This window comes from Narcine bancroftii, chromosome 1, assembly GCF_036971445.1.
Source record: "Narcine bancroftii isolate sNarBan1 chromosome 1, sNarBan1.hap1, whole genome shotgun sequence".
Lineage (NCBI taxonomy): Eukaryota > Metazoa > Chordata > Chondrichthyes > Torpediniformes > Narcinidae > Narcine > Narcine bancroftii.
This window is the reverse complement of record NC_091469.1, coordinates 205,626,052-205,639,631: the sequence shown is the minus strand read 5'-3', so window position 1 is coordinate 205,639,631 and position 13,580 is coordinate 205,626,052. Positions and strand designations below refer to the sequence as shown.

Genomic DNA, 13,580 nt, shown 5'->3' with positions numbered 1-13,580 from the left:
ATTCCAATACTATACTTCCTGGGAAGAGCCCAGTCAAAATGAACATGTAAATAGGGAAAGTTCTCCTGAAACGTCTGATGAATTAAACTGGCTAGTGCATGATGTCTGGTTATAAGCTGGATGTTTAATTGAAAGTGAATCAGAATGCATTCAGTTATGGATAGACTCTTCACTGAACAATTCTGGAGGAAGGCTTGAAAGTTTGTGCGATGGTATTAATGCCCACTAAGTGAACATCTGAATTAAACCAGGTTTGAAACTACTTTATTGAAAGGCACCACCGGCTTCTTGTGCACCTAAAACCTTGGAATGGAGCCATGGTGAAGTGATTGGACTGCACTGATTATGGTGGCACCAAAAACGAAGAAGACAGTGAGGATCCATGGCAGCTACAAAGTCACACTGAATCAACTTCAAGTATGTTTATTATATACACAACCTGACAAAACAGCATTTCTCCAGTCCACCATGCACAATACACATCACATAATTATCACATATATATACACACACACAAACATGTATTTTATATTATATCTTTTAATATTTTGGAATAAATTACCCCCTTTCAGGTTATAAGATACCATTCAACAGTCTCACTACCTGCGGGAAGAAGCTATTTTATTTTAATATTTAGACATTACAACAAAAGTCTCAGACAAGGATACAATTCTGCTGAAAACCTATGAGTAAAATCACGGTACTAAAGATGAGATACAACAGCAAAGGTTGTTGGCAATAACACAATGTAACATTATTGAAAGGAATTGGGCTGCAGATAACTGGTTTCCAGCATGGGTTTTCCAGGTGTGGTCTGTGACAGAGGAAACTGCTGGAAGATATGCTTAACCCCAGCACTGTGCACTGAGCCGGGAACCCAGCCCAGGGTGTGGCTGCAAGGGCTCGTGGCTGTCTGCTCATTGAGGAGCGAGGAGGAAGGTGGAGGTCACCAGCATCTCGGCTGACAATGGCAGGAAGCAAGCTTCTGGCAAAGGAAAGAGTCACAAAGCGTTAAGCCTGAAAAGTCTGTCTCACAGCAGCTAAAGAGTAAGTACATCTTCCAATTCACACTTCAATTGTAAATATTTATTCCTTTGTTTCCTTTTACTGTTGTGATATTTCGTGGCAATAAGGACACACTTTATGTTAATCTCCTGTGATTTACTCCCCTGTGCAATGCAACTTGTAGCACTGCTGCTCTGACAAGTTTAGACAGGAAGCTTAGTCTTTGACCTTCTTTGGTGGCATCAACCCATCATAAACAATTGACAACTGACAGCATAAGGTGACTCACATTGCATCCTCTTGATACAATACACAACCATAAGAAGAGGAGCAGAATTAGGCCATTCAGCCCATCGAGTCAGCCCAACCATTTGAATCGTGGTTGGTGTATTTTTCCTTTCAACCTTATTTTCCCATATATATTATGTTTCTGTTCACTGACCAAATCATTGCTTATAATATTTTACTTACCATGACACAGAAAGAGGCCACTCAGCCCATTGGATTTGTGCCAAGTGTTGAAAGCCATTAATCCTATTCCCTTCTTGTATGCCCGTACACCTGGTAACTTACTCTCGCTCACACATAGACACTAACTCACTCTAATTCAACCATTTACCTACAATAATTTATCACATAATTCATCTACCCCCACAACTTTGGGATGCAGGGAAACATCACTACACCTGGGGGCGGGGGAACCCCCGCGGTCACAGGCAGGACATGGCTGAGGTTAGGGTGGGAGAGCGATGATGGAGCAGTGATTCATTAGCATTCAGTTTTCATAATGAGGTTTCCTTCACGTTGGAGAAAGCAAACACAGAGCACTTGTGTTCCATCTGTGGAAGTGGTCCCCATTTTCTGGATGCTGCCATTTTAATTCCTGATCCCACCCCCCGCAGTCTGACCTCTCTCTATGACATCTTGTGCCGTCATAATGAGGACCAGCGCATGCTTGAAAAACCAGAACTAATCTTCTGTCTGGGCATGTTGCAGTCTTCCAGATTCAATATCGCACTCACCAGTCTTCAATAATTCATTTGTTCTTCCTGTTTGTATCAAAACTGGCCATTTTTTTTTACCGGTTATCTTTTCTCATTTTTTTTTCTTGTCTTTTCCTTTTTCTTTGTACAGTCTGCTCCACTTATCGCACAGACAAAGAAACTTAATCTGGTTTTACCTGCACATCAACAGCCACATTGCAGTCTCACCCTATCAGAGATATCTCCTTTGTTCCAATTACCTTCTCTACACCCAAATTGAATTCTCTGTGGCTGATTACCATTCAATATGAGTTAATATCAAAAATTCAGCCATCTTCATTCCACATTGCACATAAGATAAATTTAATTTACAACATCAGAATGTTAGTGTGGTAAATTTTTATACCAGAAAGTTCTTAACAATGATTGAATTGCACTTTCTTGGAGAGGGAGGTGAATCTCTGGAATTCTCTTCCTCGAGGGGTTATGGAGACTGAATCACTGAGAGGACTTAAAGAGGAGGTAGATAACATTTTGCAAGACCGTGGAACTGAGGGGGATGGAAAAGTGTCAGAGAGGGAGGAGTTGAGGACTGGGATGGATTAGCCATGAATGGGGAAGCACAAATACAGGGTGATGAATCGCAGGGAGAGCGCAGAGTTTCAAATTAACCAGCCACAGAGAAGGAACTGAAAAGGGGGGTATTTCTCTCCCTTCAGATGTGTTAGCCTTGCATTGGCAGAGGAAGACTAAGTTCTGGACATTCATCCAAATCCACAGGCCTGAGAGGAGAAGTAACAGGCCCTCCCAGCCAATCAACCTGCTAACTCCACACGTCCTTGGAATATGGGAGGAACTGGAGCAAACTCCTTACACACTGCAGCAGATTCGAACCCTGGGTGCTGGCATTGTGATAGCATTGTGCTTAACTGCTACACTTAACAGTACCACCAACAAAGTAGGAGAGCAATGACAAACCAGCAATTAATTAACATTCAGTTCTCATGATGAGGTTTCCTCCACGTTGGAGAAAGCAAACACAAAGCACCAGTGGGTTGGGATGGGGAATTTGGAATGTGGGAGAAACAGAATTTTTAAGAAGGCCATTCATGAGAAGAGAATAAAATTGGAGCAGTTGGCCTCTGAATCATTTACCCTCCCCCCCCCCCCCCCATTCAAGATGGTTATGTCTGATCTGTCCCAGGACTTCTGTGCCAGTTTCCCTTTGCCTTCAGCTTTACAAATCACTATCTAATTCCTCATTCATATTCCCAAAGATCTAACCTCCCCAATCATCCAGGGTCAATAATACCAGATTCACCATCTTAGGATCTTGCATGCTTCAATAAGATCACCCCACATTCTTCTAAACTCCAAAGAACACAGATATACTTTCATTAACTACCAATTCCTGTTTAGGAATGCTATCCAAAAGCAGAGCTTAAACAATCTCTTGCTTGGGTGCGTCGTCAAGCTTAGACTAACTTGTTGTGCATTAGTTGGTTGTCTTCACAACGTAGTGTCAAGTTGATTAGCTTTGAAGATGGCAGCTTCACTGGAAGCAGACTGAGAATCATCAGTAATCACACCCAGACTCTTCCTTCTCTCCTCATTAACTGCAGGGTCCGCCTTTCATCATATGCACATGTTCATTGTTTCCTATTTCAATATGTATTAAATTACAATTATTGTAAACATATCACAGGAAGATTACAAAGAAAATTGTCTATATTGGCCCCAGGCAGGAGGCAGCTTGTTCAAATCTGCAGGTTTTGTGAGTAATTGAATTATCTAAAAATCAAACTAATGCAAATAAGGACTTTTGTAGCACCTAAATTTAAATGTAGCCACAAATTTGTTGCTTCAGCTATTGTTTGGTTTCCTTTTCTGTAGTTTGTCATCAGCCTGCAGTAATCAGATGTCTTCCAGTGGTAAATGGATGCCCTTTGGCCTTGTGCAGACACATTTCTGAATGAGTTCGTTATAGGGAAAACTGTAACAGGCGGTTGCTTGTCCAGACATGACAGCAAACACCACTATTCTAGGGAACTCGACCAGAACCCATATGTGTGGGTTATAACTGAAGGGGAACAATTTCTCAAGGTGAGCGATTTCTGAAGTAACTCCTGAGGGAAAATGAAGGCTGCCAAAGTGAGGGGAAATAGAGCGAGGAGGGGAGCAATCACGGGGAGCTCTCCTTCATTGTGAGTTCTTCCGTGGCATTCACAATACAAATCATTCTCCGCTGCAGTTTCAGAGGCCTACAGCCCAGAAACAGACTTGTTGGCACACTAGTTTCATTTCACTCTCACTTATACCAGTCAGACTGTGTTCTCCGCACATTCCCATCAACCATCTCCAGGGACAACCACTCACCTGGACACTAGGGATAATCAAATGGCCAATTAAACTACCAGTCAGTGCACCTTTGGGATGTGGGAGCTCCTGGGAGAAACCCATGCAGCCACAGTCACCAAAGACTGGGTTGATCTTGGATCAATGGGAAGGCGAGGCAGCAGTTCGAATTGCTGCACTATTAAGTGCTTTCAAGCTTTGTAAAATGGGTTAACCAGGCAAATTGCCCGGTTAGCGCCCCACTCACAAGGCAGCTTGAAAGGATTCGACCGGTCAGTGAGATCCTAAATCAACTGGTTCCCTGCCCTACCTCAGAGGTAGTCAGGGAACCCAGTTAAACTTATCCAGGTCATGTCCACTGGCGGCTTGAAACAAATATGTCCGACCCATTTACTCCTGTGACGTCAGCACTTGCTGAAGTATCTGCTGTGATTGTGGGGGTGGGGGAAGAGAGGGGTTGCTGCCATGGTGTGGGGGCCACAATTGGGGGTGAGAGGTCACTGGCTGCGGGGGGTGGGAATGTTGCGATCGGCAGGGGTAGAAAGGTCACCGTGATCAGCGGAGGCAGAAGAGTCACCGCTATCAGCAAGGCCAGAGGGGTCACTGCGATCGGCAGGGGCAGAGGGGTTGGCTGCTGCGGGGGCGGAGGGGTCAGTGTGGGGGGGGGAACCACAATTGACAGTGGAGGGGGGGCGACTGACAGCTGGTGGGAGGGGACAGGGAGACAACCACTGATAGTTTGCGTGATGTGTCACCTACCGCGTCATCGCAGGGGCGGGATCCCCCTTAAATTGTAGTGTTGGCAATTTACTGGGTCGATCCCCCACCAGCTTGAAAGGTGCTGGAAGCACCGTTAGCCCACTAATCACACCGGGGTCCCTGGAGGGCTACCCAGGTGCTGCAGGAGAAAAACACCTACTGTCTCTCAGTCAAAGCCATCCATACATTTTCATCTCATCTTGGTGCTGGATATTGAAATTTCTGTGACTGAGGATACAAAAGAAAATATAGAGGGTTTATAATTTACATTACCTTCAAACCTTTGCTTTACAACCTTTGAATATTTTAATGTAATTTGCATTTTAAAAGTGAATGCCAGCATAAATAGCTAAATGAACATCATTCTCTAAACATATTCACAAAGAACGGGTCTGAGAAATGCAACCTTCAGCCAAAATTGAACCTAAGGACTTCCTGAAAGAGGAGTGGAAAGATTTGGCGAAGGCCGTGACCCTTAGAAGTTAAACTCACGATGCTGACCTCAAGGGACCAGATTTGGAGGAGTACAGGGATGTGAGAAGTTTTTCAGCTGGAAGGATCAGTGACACAGGAAAGTGATCAGTGAGCTATACCTTAAGCCCCTTTTACATAAGGGGTTTTTATGCACAAAAGCCACATTATTGCCTGCTCACATTTTTTTAAAAAAGGCGGATTTACCCTTTATGGTGAGGACTGAAAAGGCAGATGGGCAGTCCTCTTATGTAGCCCAGAGCAGTGCGCTGGCTTCTCAGGGCAAAAGGGGGGCGGGATGGGTAGCCTAGCTGCGGCCACCCTGCGACCACCCCATTGCCTGACAGTCTCCCACTCTGCTGCCTGACAGCCCCCCCACCCTGCTGCCTGACAGCCCCTCACCCTGCTGCCTGACAGCACCCCTGCCCTACTGCCTGACAGCCTCCCCAGCCTGCTGCCTTATAGCCCCCGCCCTGCTGCCTGACAGCCCCCTGCCTGCTGCCTTTTTTTTGAAAATTTTATTTAAATTTCATACATGTATTAATGCCCAAGTACAGAAATATCTTTTGTTATTGTATAAATAATAATACATAGTATTATTATTTATAATAATACATAGTATTTATCTTTCTCAATTCCTCCCACACCATCCCCCAAAAATGATAAACCCAATAACATAACAAGGGTGAATTATAGAAAGAAAGAAAAAAGATAGAAAATAAAATAAGAAAAAAATATGTGGCTACAAAAAAAATTCAATAAATTCAATTAAATTTTGACTTTAACATATTCACCAAGGAGTTGAGAAGGTTCAAGGTTTAGGGAATGCTTTCATAATTGAATACCTACAATATGTAAATATGGGCACCAAATTTTTAAAAAAAATCATATTTATTCCTCAAATTGTATGTAATTTTTTCAAGAAGTATACAACTATGCACTTCAGAGTGCCATCTATCTATTCCCAAATTTGAATCTAATTTCCATGAGACTGCTATAGTTTTCCTTGCAGCTGCCAATACAATTTTCACAAATTGCATTTGATACTTGTTAAGCTTTCATTTTGGCCTATTTCCAGAAAGATTACCTAACAAGAAACTTATTGGATCTTGAAGAAATTTGACTTTCATAACCCATTTGAAAAATATTGCTAATTCTGTCCAAAAATGTCACAATCTTGAACATGACCAAGAGGAGTGTAAAAAAAGTACCTATCTTGATTACGTCTAAAACATTTATCTGATAGATCTGATTTCAACCTGTTTAATTTTTGTGGGGTAAGATATAATTGATGTAAAAAGTTATCTTGGACCAATCTATATCTAACATTTACTGTATTTACCATACCATCCTGACACAATTCCAACCAGTTTTTTTCTCCAATACTAATATTTAAGTCAGTTTCCCATCTTTGTCTAGATCTGTGGATTCTGCCATCCCGCTGCTTGACAGCCCCATCACCCCTCTCCCTTCCTCTTCATTCCCTCCCTCTCTATTCCCCTTCCTCTAACTTCGATTCCCCATTCCTCTTGCTCCATCAGCCCTACACTGATCCTACCATCCTGCTGCATCCCAACAGCCCCGTCGCTCAGCTGTCTGACAACCCCTCCACTCTGCTCCCTTCTCCATTCCCCTCCCCACCCTCTCCCTCTCTCTTCAATTCCTCCTTCCTCTTGCCCCATTTCCCACATTACTAATCCCACTCCCCCCCCTCTGTTGCCTCACAGCCCCGCCGCCACATTTCCTGATAGTCCCGTCATCTCACTACCTGACAGCCCTGCCTGGAGCAGGGTGGCATGAGGGAGCAGGCAGTGTGAGGGAGCAGGCAGTGTGAGGGAGCGAGCAGTGTGAGGGTGCGGGTCAAAGTGACCGAGTACAGCCTGACAGCTCCACCAGCCGCTCTGTGACAGTGCAATGGGGTGACGTGGCTGTCAGCACGATGTCAATCATCTTACTTTCCTGTTTGGAGCCGCTTTCAGCAGTAATCCTTTTATGCAGGAGGTGGAGTGAATTTGCTCCACCTCTGACACTACCACCCTTGGCGACGGGAACCTGGAGCTAGTTGGACCCGCCAATCCACCTTTGGATCTTTTATGCAGATCAGAGGAGCGTCTTAAAGGCAGAGGAAACCTGTCTACAAATCACTAATTCTTACTATAAAAGGGCCTATAGAGGCTTCAAGACAGATAATCTCTGCATTTCCTATGCTTCACATTCTTTTGTAAATGCAAAAAAGGGGGATCAGCCTGTCTATTTCCCCCTGAGTCCCTCCACCTAGGCACATAGTGTCAGAGGTGGAGGGAAGTTGCACCACCTCCTGCCTAAATGGACGAGCATTGAAACTGCTCGAAAGGGGGATGGCTGAATGATTTGCAGCCAAAGCACACAAATTTTAAAATTGAAAGAATCTGTTCCCAATAAAGAAGTTGCAAACTCATACTAAATTATCATCAGACAAAAAAAAGACAGCCCCATATTAAAACACAATTTCTATACGGGATAAAATTAATCAATATGTAGGGTCTAAAGTGGGCCTGACACAAAAAAATGCCCCTGATTCCAAATAGAAATGATGGAGGACAACAAGATCCTGAACACCTGGTGTTGAAAGGGGATCAGGTGTATTGAGGACTGTTACGAGCAGGGGAAACTAATGTCATTTGAGCAACTCAGAAATAAATATGACTTGTGAAATAAGACGTTCTTCTGCTACCTTATCTGAAGGTCTTTCTTGAGGGACAAATTAGGTCCATCCATGACCTTACTGATGTGCAGTGACATAGAGACCCTGATTCAAAAGGGGAACACATGGAAGTTCATCTTGGTGACGTATTTCTTACTCCAAGCGGAAGGCACTAAACCGGGCCTTCACTAATCAAGGCAAACATGGGAGTCAGACTTAGGAACAATGATTGATGAGCGGTGCTGGTCAGACCTGTGTTGGAGCAGCATGACCACAATTATTAATGCATGGTGTAGATTGGTGCATTTGACTCCGCAAAAATTGATTAAGGCTAAATCAGAAATTTCAGATCAATGCTTCAAATGTGGCATTTCCTCAGGAATCCTTATGCACGTAAGCTGGATAATTACCAAGGTGAAACCCTTCTGGATGGAACTAGGCCAAGCCCTAGAAAAAAAAATCATAGGTAAAGAATTCCCACAGGACCCAGAGCTGTTCCTGTTGGGAAATATGATGGACATAAGGGTTAAGATGAACAGTCCAAATTCCAAATCTGATTTCTAATTATCGCATTGGCAGTGACCAGGAAGTGCATAGCGGTTACCTGGAAATCTGACTCCCACTTGGGCATTGCGTGATGAAATGCAGAAATGCAAAGCTGTGTTCCCTGGAGAAAATTACCTATAACTTAAAGAAAAAATATAAAACTTTTCTAAAAATTTGACAACCAGATTTAAATTTCATAGGAGCACAGTTATAGTGTGGATCTGAATATCTCGTCGCCCTTCCCTGCCTACCCTACTGAGGGAGGGGTGAGGGGGGGGTTCATTCCATTCCATCCCAATCAAGTAAAGTCAAGAAAAATGTTCCAGCCTGGGTGTCAGCTGTTGGGCTGTGACAAATTCCTGATGTGCTCCTTCACATTGTTGTGGGTGTCTTGAATGTGTGCATAATTTTGGTCTTCTGAGTATGGGGAGGGGGGAAGGAGAGGGGAAAAATGGCTCAGGCCCAATGGCGGATTTTGTGTATAATGGATAACTGTAATTTGTGATTGATTACCGGAAATGGTTTGAGTTTGTAAATCTATCAATGAAATATTCAAAAAAAGATGCAAACAATATCAAACTGTGATGTTGATCCATTCCAATCTTCAAACAGTTTGAAATATACTTGAAGCACAATATTCACCCAATCCCAGACGCAGGAGAAGGTGTACAGCCGGTTTACCAATTTAATTTCTTGCCAAAGTAGTGACTGGTGGAATGGCGAGAGTGTTCTTGCAATAAATTGCGGCGAATTATTGAAATAGTGTTTGAACTTGATTTTCCTTTGTTAGATGTGTTTGTTGCAGAAAGATGGAACACTGGAGGGCTGCAATGAGACAAGTGCAGTTACTTGAAGTAACATTTCACAGAAGGTCATTCTAGGTACTCGCAGTTAGATTTATGCAGTTATTTATAGCGACAGTTTAAAAAGAAGAGTGGATCCAACCTTAACTATTTACGTAGAGGAAATAGTCGGCAAGTTTCTTCTTGCATGCATCCAGGCCAATAGATTTCACTTCTATATGAGAGTGAAACCCGATAGCAATATTGGATACATTATTATCTATATATCCACAACTGGAAATAATTGACTCTGAGCTGTTTAGATGGTAAAACATTACGAACGAAATAGAACTGCTGGCATTCAATGGGCTGTTTAGTGTCAGCCCCATTTTAATTAGAACATACGGCTCCAAAGCTTCAGTACAAGTTTCCACATTGCCAGGTATGCAGATGGATTGATTTCTAGATTGAAGTTCACATTGGAATTGAACCCCCAAAGAGAAGTGAAATCAAGTTTATAGAGAAGATAAACAATAACGTGAATTGCTCTGCCAATGGGCGCTCCATTGGCTGAAAGAGGCAATGGGTGTTATGAGGTCGAGCAAAGTGTTTTATAAATGCATGTGTTTTTTTTATAGCTAATCCTAACACAAATCATTGCAAATGATCATGGACTCAGTCGAAATCATAATAAAAGTGATTAACTTCCTGGCGCATATTTTCTACATCACAGCAGAGGGAAGTGCTGCTGTGACTCATGTCCTGTCCTGTCCCTTTCCTTTGATCCTCACTGGGACATATCTACTCTGTACCCTCAAAATTTCTTTTTTGAATATCCTCCATTTTTCATTTACATCCTTACCTGAAAATATCCTGTCCCACTCAATACTCCCCAAATCCCTGCTTATTCCTTCAAAATTTGTTCTTCTCCAATCCAGAACCTCAACTTTAGGCCCCTCCTTGCTCTTCCCTAAAACTACCTTAAAACTAACAGAATTATGACCACTAGACCCAATTGGATCTCCAACGTTAATGTCCGATACCTGACCTAGCTTGTTCCCTAACAGGAGATCCAGTATTATACTGTCCCGAGTCGGTTCTTCTACTAATTGATTTAGAAAACAATCTTGAACACATTTAACAAACTCTAGCCCATCCAGCCCTCTAACTGTATGGGTATCCCAATCAATGTGAGGGAAGTTAAAATCTCCCATGATCACTACCTTATGATTCTCACACATATACGTTATCTCCCTACACACTGAAGGGTTCCTATTTAATGCAAAAGTAAATATCTGAAAACCTATCTAAAGCCCTTTTTACTTAGAGAAGCTGCCTTATTACCCAACTCACAATCTATATAAAAGGGAAATCGTGCTGGTGAGTCCTTTTACCTAGGGATCCAGCTTCCCAGGCATTGGTGAGGCCAAATTTGGAGTACTGTGTACAGTTTTGGTCACCAAATTATAGGAAAGATATAAACAAAATAGAGAGAGTGCAGAGAGGGTTCATGAGAATTTCAAGGTTTGAGTTACAGGGAAAGATTGTGCAGACTAGGGCTTTTTTCTCTGGAGCGTAGAAGATTGAGGGGGACTTGATAGAGGTGTTTAAGATTTTAAAAGGGACAGACAGAGTAAATGTGAATAGGCTTTTTCAATTAAGAGTGGGGGAGATTCAAACTAGAGGCCATGGTTTAAGATTGAAGGGGGAAAATTATAAGGGGAACATGAGGGGAAATTTCTTTACGCAAAGGGTGGTAGGGATGTGGAATGAGCTTCCGGCAGACGTGGTTGAGGAGGGATCATTGATTACATTTAAGAAAAGACTGGAGAGGAGAGGACTGGAGAGGTATGGACCGGGTGCGGGTCAGTGGGACTAGGAGGGTGGGGATTTGTAACAGCATGGACTAGTAGGGCCGAACTGGCCTGTTCTGTGCTGTAAGTGGTTATATGGTTGTGTGTGTGTGTGTGTGTGTGTGTGTGTGTGTGTGCGCTTCCATGTGCATGGATGTGCATGCTTGTGTGCGTGCGTGTGTGTGTCTGTATATAAGTGTATAATCAACTAACAGAGCCTAAATGTGAACACAGAAACAGAAACACAATTAGCCCAAGTATTTCAGAGAGGATCAAAGGTGGAAAATAAAGAACACATGATATAAAATATTTGGTGGGAACCTTACAGTCCTTTCTTGCAATGTTTTTATGCATTTCCTTAATTGAGGCAGAGGGTTTAGGAATATGATCCCAGCAACATCATTAAAGAAGCACAATTTAAAACCACGTTTTTCCTCTTTGCGTTTTGTTTGTAGTGATTCCAACTCCGTGCAAATCTGATGTCCTTCATACAGTCAATTTAGATATTTCTTAAAATTGTGTCCCAATGATAGATGAGGCATGTATGCAAGTGACAGGCCCTGTATGAGAGGATAAAGGTTATCCAGAAATCTGGGTTTAGATCTTTATCATTCTGAGGCACGACTTGGATTTTTGGGAGATGCATTGACTGCCTAATGTTTCCTCTGCAGTTTAACCTCTTCCCAGCACTGAGGCATCTACTTATAGTCTGTAAAACCTATGAGCTATCCTTCAGACTGAACACCGCTCCATACCTGTGATCCGTCACTTCATAGAGAGTCACAGACTCATGCAGCATGGAAATACTATGATCCCACTGACCATCATTTGGTCCACAGTCAGTGACACTCAGGCAGAGTGTTCCATATGCTTACTGCTCTCTGGGTAAACAAGATTCCCTTCACATCTCCTCTGAATGAACAGGAAAAGTTTAGAGGGATCTGGACAGAACACAGGCGAACGGCACTATCATGGCTGACACACACAAGTTGGGCTGAAGGGCCTGTTTCTATGTGGTAAAACTCTTCCCCTTCCCCTAAATCAATGACTACCCTTCCATTTGAAAGTCAGAGTGAGATGTTTCCTGATAATTGCTCAATGTTCAGTTCCTTTCACCACTCCTCATTGAACCATGTTTCCCAAACAGCTATCGTATTCCCATGTATCTTCTCATCTGTCTTGTTTACAACTCACCTTGTGTTTAACTTGGTACCATTATGTTTTGCCAGAATTTGGTTTGTTTGCAGTGACTTGTGAAACATCTCACTATCTCACTGTGTTCCCTTTCCAGTTCTGCTCCGCTCCCTTCTGAATCTTTCCTTAACTTCCCTTTCAGTCAAAATACCAGGGAACCTACCCCATGGATAGATGCCCAAACATCTATCCTGTTCATGTACCACCTTCCCCAGAACCTGTCCTGATGTCCTAGGAATAGTGTGAGCCAGCATGTCCTCCCTCCACCTAGATCAACCACAATAGTTGACCAGGGTGACTATGTGCAGGATGTTACTGGTGCTACTTGAACTCTGACTGATCCTGAACTGGCAGGGATTGATGTCTGAAGGGTCTGTGGGTCACAATTCCAGACAGGAACAGTCACAGAGGGCAGCAACAGTTCCAAAATTAGACAGATCAAACATCAATTCTTGTTCTATTGTTACAGAGTTCTGTGTTGTGTATTGGCCTTTGTGTTGTGTGGTTTTGTGTTGGAAAGTGACAGTTTGCCTCAGAGAGCCAAGGTGAAGGTGGACTGCTGAGTGAGTGGGAAATGGACTGGATATGTGCAGAAGATGATCTAGAAATTTCTGGACTTGGAAGACAAACCACCACTGGGTGTGGCTGTGCAGTGGAAGGAGGCCCAAGCAGAGTCATTGTCTGGTAGGCAGTTTAGAATGTTGGGCATTTTAAAAGGGATGAACGTTCCAAAGGCAGCCATGGTTCCTCTCTCTTCAATTAAGCAACACAAGCAACACAAGAAGACAACTGATCTTTGCTTTGGTTCAGATCAAAGTTTTGTAAGTTTTGTGTGTATTTCATGTCTAAGTTTTTCTGTGGGCTGGTTGGAAAAATAACTTAAACTTTAATTAATTACATATGTTATTATAGGCTGGGGAATTTATTAGTTTTACACTTTATAGAAATT

The 13,580-nt window shown here is 42.8% G+C and overlaps 1 long non-coding RNA gene across 1 annotated transcript; it reads right to left on the bottom strand.

Annotated features, from left to right (window-relative positions):
• Positions 1 to 5,265: 5,265 nt before the first annotated feature.
• On the bottom strand, positions 5,266 to 12,974 carry LOC138747508 (uncharacterized). Its single transcript, XR_011347533.1, has 3 exons — positions 12,632 to 12,974; positions 9,484 to 9,627; positions 5,266 to 5,330 (listed from the first exon to the last, which is right to left on the bottom strand). It is a non-coding gene; the product is annotated as an uncharacterized lncRNA (long non-coding RNA).
• Positions 12,975 to 13,580: the final 606 nt, after the last annotated feature.